We start from the raw sequence: 8,036 nt of genomic DNA on the forward strand, positions 1-8,036 counted from the left end.
TACCTGGTTGAGTGCAGGTCCACCTTGTATACCGCACAATCCAGGCTCCAATCACAGCATAGTTTTTCAGAATGTCTCCCCTTGTCCAAGCTGTGCAGTGTCAACTCACTTGGTCATGCATAGTGGCCTGGATTAGGCCCCCTCCTTTGAGCCCCCCGTGGCGTCCTGTACACAGTCATGGCACTGACTGCATTATGCTGTAGGATATTAACGAGTGTCATGTATTGTATTTGATGTGTATGTGTCATCTGTATGTCCTGCTTCCCCTACTTGGGGCAGAAATGATGTCATTCCACCCAGTGTCCCATCCTCCCTTCCTCAGCCTTGTCAGAGGCCCTTGTGGGCTATGACCCTGAGTGCCTTGGGTGCACATGTGTGTAGAGAGGGGTAGCCCTGGCTACTCTCTCCTTGCTGCTGAGGCCAGAACTGAGGCTGGATGGTCCCTTACACTGATGCTGAGGGCTCCAGAGGATGCTTCATGGTACTGCCGCCGCCACCATCACTACTGAAGCCAGAGGCCTGATGTGGCTGATGAGGTCTGACAAGTGTGGGGAGAGGCTGCTGGGGCCGAGCTTCCTGCCCAGTGGCAATAGCCACCACTCACACAAAGCAAAGCAATATTTTCTTGACGTGGGCAGGTGGCACGCTACTTCCCTCAGTGTCTCACCCAGCCAAGTTGGCTAGCGATCCTGGCATTACAGCTTTTTCAACGCAGCTCTCAGGAGGCACATGGGGAAGGGGGTGTAGGTCCCATGGACAGCTGCAGATCCAACCCCCCCAATCCTTTTCTGATCCCAACTCTTGGGTGCAGAGGCCACCATACTACCTGCCCCCGTCACCCCACCCAGGGGCTTCCTACCAGGCCCATTTTCTCCATCAAACAAAGTTTAAGGAATTTGAAGTAAAAAGGAAAGGGGTCAAGCTCTTGGTCCCATTCTTCCCCAGCTAAAATGTCATCCCTCCTCTTTACACTGGTCTCCCTGGTCCGGCCTCAGTGCACAGACAACCCAGAGGAAATTCAGGAGCATTTACCATATCAGCATCATTTCCCTCCTGGTTTCTCTACATTTCTGTAATATACTGTTTAAAGTCTATAATTTCCTTTTTGAGTCAACATCTTTTGGCCATGTTGGGGGTAAAACAAGAAACTATAGTATGAGGCTTCAGGTCACTGAAGATGCTGGGATTGAGGTGGCCAGCCTGTGGTCCTGGGGGCACCTGGGATCTCAAGAGCGGTCTGGGCAGGCTTTAGAATAAGTGATAGAAAACAAACTGCTGTTTAAAAATTGTAGTAAAGGGGTGCCTGGATGGCTCAGCGGTTTGGTGCCTGCCTTTGGCCCAGAGCGTGATCCTGGAGTCCCAGGATCGAGTCCCACATCAGGCTCCCTGCATGGAGCTTGCTTCTCCCTCTGCCTATGTCTCTGCCTCTCTCTGTGTCTCTCATGAATAAATAAATAAAATCTTAAAAACAAGTTGAAGTAAAGCTGAAATTACGTGGAATATTCTATGTTCCTGAAATGGCCTAAAATGACATGAAAATGCAGACAGGTATGAGGATATTAATCTGCCAGGAACAGAGGGGTGTGATTTGTAATAGTATGTGTGACAAAATGTAGGGAGAGCACTTATTTCAGTTGCTGGATGATTCCTTTTAAATCCTGAGTCCTCCAGCAGCTCCTCCTCTGGTTGCTGCCCCCCTCCCCATCGTCTTGTTCAGCTACTATAGAGCAATCAGGGGAGCCTGTTAATTCGCACTCTGTCTCAGGTGGGTTAATACTGTTGCCTGGCATCCTGATGCAGACCAGGGTGTGTCAATTTATACTGTTCTTTCAAGGTCATGTTTTTGCTTTTGCTTAAAGATTCTGAGAAACCGGGACGCCTGGGTGGCTCAGAGGTTGAGCATCTATCTTCGGCTCAGGTTCTGATCCTGGAGACCCGGGATCGAGTCCCACGTCAGGCTCCCTGCATGGAGCCTGCTTCTCCCTCTGCCTGTGTCTCTGCCTCTCTCTGTGTCTCTCATGAATAAATAAACAAAATCTAAAAAAAAAAAAAAAAAAAAAGGGATCCCTGGGTGGCGCAGCGGTTTGGCGCCTGCCTTTGGCCCAGGGCGTGATCCTGGAGACCCGGGATCGAGTCCCACGTCGGGCTCCCGGTGCATGGAGCCTGCTTCTCCCTCTGCCTGTGTCTCTGCGCTTCTCTCTCTCTGTGACTATCATGAATAAATAAAAATTAAAAAAAAAAAAAAAAAAAAAAAGATTCTGAGAAAGTACGGAAATATCTAAGCCTGAAGTAATAGATATAAGATGGAATGTGGTGCCACTGCAATAAGCCCCCCTTGGGCAGGCTTTCCTTCACCCCCCACCTAGTCTCTGGAGTTCCTGGGGTGCTATGTACACCCAAGAGGGAGCACCTTCTCTGCCCTGAAGGAGCTGGTTGAGGCTCCAGCTGGACAGACCACAGTTATGTGCCTGACATAGTTTAATAACTATGAGGCAATGTACTGTCGCAAGTCAAACATGCAGATTAAATACTGAGAGACATGGGCACGCAGAGAAAGGAGCGGCCCCTGTGGGCTGGAGGGGTCGGGGAATGTCTCAAAAGACAGGGAAATGAGTAGGGACTTGACGGGACGGGGAAGGTTTGAGTGGCTGGGGTAATTTATGTGGGAGAGGATGTGGGGGTGAGAATCAAACAAGCAATCGATAAATATCTACCGTGGCCTCATTTGGGAGAAGGTACCTGTTCTAGGAAGTGCACCGAGTGCTCTGAAGATGGCAAGCTAACCAAGTGGTTAGATATCAACGGCTCATAGAAGAAATGGTTAGGAAGGTAGATGAAGGGCAGCCCGGGTGGCCCAGCGGTTTAGCACCGCCTTCAGCCCAGGGTGTGATCCTGGAGACCCAGGATCAAGTCCCACGTCAGGCTCCCTGCACGGAGCCTGCTTCTCCCTCTACCTCTCTCTCTCTCCTCTCTGTGTTTCTCATGAATAAATAAATAAAATCTTAAAAAAAAAAAAAAAAAAAAAGGAAGGTAGATGAAGGCCAGGGTGCTGAGGGCCTTGAATGCCAAGCAAAAAAGTGTGGAATTTATCCAAAGGGCCAAAGTTTACCACGAGTATGCGGTCACACCAATATGCCCCACAGTGGGTTATAAGTGAGTGGAGGTAGTGACCCACTTCAGGGAGGTTGGGGGTGCCTGGACATCCCAGAGTCCCAACACACTTATTCCTGTCTCTATACAGATATCATAGTCTACGTTTGCCATGGCTTGGAAATGTTTGTCTGTCACGGCCCTAGGACAATGCAACGCTGAAGATATTTGGGCACTCGTGTAATATTTTGAGTTATGATCTTATTTTCCTCCCCAACGGAACTATAAACTTCTCCAAAACAGGAACTCTGTCGTCTTTCTACTGTTGTTTCCACTCTGCTACATGGGGAGAAATTCTTGGTTATTTGGTTACATGAATATTATGGCTTTGAGACACCAAACATCGCTAGGGGTGCCTGGGTGGCTCAATCACTTAAGTGTCCAACTCTTTTTTAGACATTTATTTGACAGAAAGAGAGAGAACACAAGCAGGGTGGGGTGGGGTGGACAGTAGAGGGAGAGGGAGAAGCAGACTCCCCACTGAGCAGGGAGCCCAACGTGGGGCTCGATCCCAGGACCCTGGGATCATGAGCTGAGCCGAAGGCAGATGCTTATCGACCAAGCCACCCAGGTGTCCCAAGTGTCCAACTCAGGTCTTGATCTCAGAGTTATGAGTTCAATTCCTTTTTTTTTTTTTTTTTTAAGATTTTATTTATTTACTCATGAGAGACACAGAGAGAGGCAGAGACACAGGCAGAGGGAGAAGCAGGCTCCCTGCTGGGAGCCCAATGCGAGACTTGATACCACAACCTCGGGATCACGACCTGAGCCAAAGGCAGATGCTCAACCACTGAGCCACCCAGGTGCCCCTGAGTTCAATTCCTATGTTGAAAATAGTAAGTAAATAAACCAAACATGACTACTCTGCTTACTTCCAGGAAGGCCTAGAAATCATACAACTCCAAGTAGGACTAACTCAAAGTGGTGGGTCAGAAAAAAATGCTTCCAAGGAGTGTGAAAGCATGCTGGTGCCATGTTCAGAACGGCCAAGAAAGAAAAGATCAGACGGTCTCAAGAGGTGAGTAATATAGAAGAACACTTCTCTGGGTTAAGACTTGGGCTTTTGTTCTTCAAGAATCAAGCCTGACTACTTTGCCTGTTAGAAACCTCCTGACCATAATTCTAATACATAGTGTCAGGGGAACAAAAACTTCCCCCTTAATATTTCTTTATTCTTAGGTGGGGGCGGATTATGAAGTTCCACTTGAAGGTGAAGGAATAGGACCCCCCCACACACACATTCCTTCTAAATGTTAAACATGAAGTTACCGTCTGGCCCAGTAATTCCATTGCTAGGTGTCTACCCAAGCAGAATTGAACCATACAACCAGATAAAAAATATGTGAATATTCATAGCAGCATGATGTATAATATAGCTAAAAAGTGGAAACAACCCAAATGTCCATAAACTGGCACATGGATAAGATACTGTACATCCAGACAGTGGGACATGATTCAGCAGTAGAGAGGACTTCCAGCTACAGCTTGAAACCGTGTTGGTGAACCAAGTCATTCAGAAGAGACCACATCTCCTATGACTCCATTTTTATGAAATGTGTAGAGCAGTCAGATTTATGGACGGGAAGTAGATTAATGGTTGCCTAGGGCTGAGGGGTGTGGGGGAAATGGGGCAGGCAAATGGTAATGCGCGAGGAATTTCCTTTGAGATGATGAAAGTGTTCTAGAAATCAGATTATGGAGGGGCGCCTGGGTGGCTCCGTCAGTTAAGCATCTGCCTTTGGCTCAGCTCATGCTCCTGAGGTCCTGGGATGGAGCCCCACATCAGGCTCCCTGCTCAGCGCGGAGTCTGCTTCTCCCTCTCCCTCTGCCCCTCCCCTCCACTGGTGCGCTCTCTTTCTCAAATAAATAAAATCTTAAAAAAAAAAAAAAAGTAAGATCAGATTACAGGACAGTTGCACAGCTCTGTGACTATATCAAAGGCATGGAAAACAAGTTAAGATGGTGCCACAAATGAAAGGATCCGACCACCCGGAAGGAAGAGCTGCTCCTGCTCAGCAGGCAGGGGGGCTCCCTGTATTTCTCCCAAGGAGAATCCTGGTAGGGCAGGTGAAGGAGGGCGCAGGCGGAAAGGGCTGACACTACAACTAACCTTGAGGAGGAGGATGAACACCAGGCTAGTTAGTGGGGACAAAAGGGGGGTGAATAGAGTAAATGGGTGCTCGCGAGGGAAGGACAGGGGTCTGGCAACACACTGCAACCGCCTCTCCCCTCCTTCCCTCCCCTCCCCACCTCTCTTCCCCTCTGGCTATACACTGCAACCAGCTCTCCTCCCCTTCCCTCCCCTCCCCTCTCCACCTCCCCCCCCTCCCTTCCTCTGGCAACACACTGCAATCAGCTCTCCTCCTCTCCCTTCCCTCCCCTTCCCTCCCCTCCCCTCCCCTCTCCACCTCCCCTCCCTTCCCTTCCTCTGGCAACACACTGCAAGCAGGTCCCCTCCCCTCCCCTCCCCTCCCCTCTCGGGGTCTTGGTGGGCTGCCTAGCAGCCCAGAGCTCCTCCTGGCGTGGACACCCGCTACACCGCCGTCCCCTCTCCTTGAAAGGCCAGAGGATCGGGTTTTCTGACCTGGGATTTGCAGGTGCGGGGACTGGGTTTGGGCGCAGGGTTGCGCCCTGGAGCAGTAGAGGGCGCCGTGGGCACGTAAAGCCGGGCCGCAGGCCGGGGCAGGGAGGGTGGCGTCCGCCCGCAGGGCGCCGCCGACCCCGGGCTTTGGAGCGCAGTTGCCGGTTCTTGGGTGATAACCTGAGCACGGGCCGCTGCAGCAAAGGGCAAGCAAACTCCTGCAGCACCGTCCGTCCCCAGAGGGATGATTTATTGAGCCGGTCTGGACATTTCTTTCATCCGGTTTTGTGCCGAGGGCTTTGGATCCCTTACAACACACCGGAGACCTGAGCGCTGCGCTCGCAGACTTAAAAACAGGAGAACCGTGTTCTCCTCATCCGCACTCCTCGCTGGAGCTCAGAATCCAGGAGAATCCCGCTCTAGGAGGCGGTGTCGTCAGGGAACACCTGATAGAAAAGGAGGGCGGGGAGCCTGGGTGCTTCAGGCCTTGAGTGCCTGCGGTTGGCTCAGGTCATGACCCCAGGGTCCTGGGATCGAGCCCCACTAAGGCCTCCCTCTGCTGGAGAGCCTGCTTCTGCTGCTCCTCCCCTCCTGCTCTCTGCCCTCCTCTGTCTCTGTCTCTTAGATAGATGATAGAGAGATAATAAATAAATAAATAAATTTTTAAACAAGAAAGAAAAGAAAAGGATGGGGGGAAATTGTTGTCTTTTTCATCTCACTTCCCTGCCGGCTAAAGGGCATGCAAGCATAATAGCCAAATTTATTTAGTGCCCACAATGTGACAGGCATTGTTCTAAAAACTTTACAACCACGATTCGACAGTGTGGTCTGTGGGCCAGCCTCAGATTGTTATAGGCGCAGAATCAACGGGCACCCCAGAATCCACATTTTAAAGAGATTTTTTAAAAAAGATTTTATTTATTTATTCGACACAGAGAGAGAGCACACAAGTAAGGGGAGAGGGAGGCAGAGGGAGAAGCAGGCTCCTAGTTGAGAGCCCAAAGTGGCACCCAATCCCAGGACCCCGGCTGGGGTCGTGACCTGAGCTGAAGGCAGCCGGGTTAATCGCTTAATCGACTGAGCCACCCAGGTGCCCCCAAGGTTGGGATTTCTAACTCAGGCAAAGTAATTTCCATGCTCATGCTCTTAATCATATTGCTTAACTTTTTTTTTCTTCTTTATCTTCTCCTCTGAAATGCATAAAATGGACATAATAACTTTTCTACCTTATGGTCATCTTGATTAAATAGATACTTTATAAATACAATTGAGACACTTTAGTTAAAAGTACTTTTTATGGGTTAGTTATACAAAGTGAAGTCTAAGCATTCTTGTCTTGGGAGTGCTTTTTAACCACAAGTACGTTATATCCTAAATCTGTGTTTTAGGTCTACCTCAGGTCTGTAACACACCAGGCACACTTCCAACCCCGGGGCCTTTGCACATGCTCCACGTATCTGCACGCCACCTCTCTCACCACCTTCAAGTCTTTGTCTAAATACTATATTCTCGGGGGATCCCTGGGTGGCTCAGCGGTTTATTGTGCCTGCCTTTGGCCCAGGGCGGGCGTGATCCTGGAGTCCCAGAATCGAGTCCCACATCGGGCTTCCTGCATGGGGCCTGCTTCTCCCTCTGCCTGTGTCTCTGCCTCTCTCCCTCTCTGTGTGTGTCTCTCATGAATAAATAAATAAAATTTTTAAAAATAATAAATAAATACTATATTCTCTAGAAGCCTTTCTTGACTACCTGAAGTTATAACTGTCTCTTGTAAAAAATGATTCAGAAAGGAAAGAAGTTTTCCTAAAACTGAAGCAAAAAGAACAAAACACACCCATGTAACTGAAGCAAAAGAGAAGGCTTTTAAAGCCAAGAAAGCCATGCAGAAAGAAGTCAACAGCCAAAAGAAGAGAAAGATCTACACATCTTCCACCTTCTAGTGGCCCAGAACACTACAACTCTGAAGGCAAGTCATGTACCTTCAGAAGAGTGCTCTGGGAAGAGTAAGCCCAACCACCACGCCCCCATTGGCGGCCCTTCACCTCTGAGTAGGTCATGAAGAAATGGAGAGCAACAACACACAGTGCTCACAGTGCTCACTGTGTCAAGGGCACATCCAGACAGCTGTGAAGAGACTCTCCTACCTTGATGTGCCCAAAGTCAACACCCCAACGAGGGAAGAAGGCAAACCCTAGACTAGACCTACCATGATGGTTTCAATGCTGCCAGTGAAACAGATCATTTGAATGGAGCCCAGCTCATTGGTTTTATTTTTTTTTATTTTTATTTTTTAAAGATTTTATTTATT

General features: G+C 49.2%; 1 long non-coding RNA gene across 6 annotated transcripts in view; it reads left to right on the forward strand.

The window, feature by feature from the left end:
- LOC140620213 (uncharacterized) overlaps window positions 1-4,125 on the forward strand; it is a 179,580-nt gene extending 175,455 nt beyond the window's left edge. For 3 of the 6 annotated variants that reach the window (XR_012019974.1, XR_012019972.1, XR_012019975.1), the window contains one exon: window positions 4,029-4,124. This is a non-coding gene — a long non-coding RNA (uncharacterized lncRNA). Of the gene's footprint in view, window positions 1-4,028 lie in introns of all 6 variants that reach the window. The other 3 variants (XR_012019971.1, XR_012019976.1, XR_012019977.1) reach the window with 3 other exon arrangements.
- Window positions 4,126-8,036: the final 3,911 nt, after the last annotated feature.

The sequence above is a fragment of the Canis lupus genome, chromosome 28, assembly GCF_048164855.1.
Source record: "Canis lupus baileyi chromosome 28, mCanLup2.hap1, whole genome shotgun sequence".
Taxonomy (NCBI): Eukaryota; Metazoa; Chordata; class Mammalia; order Carnivora; family Canidae; genus Canis; species Canis lupus.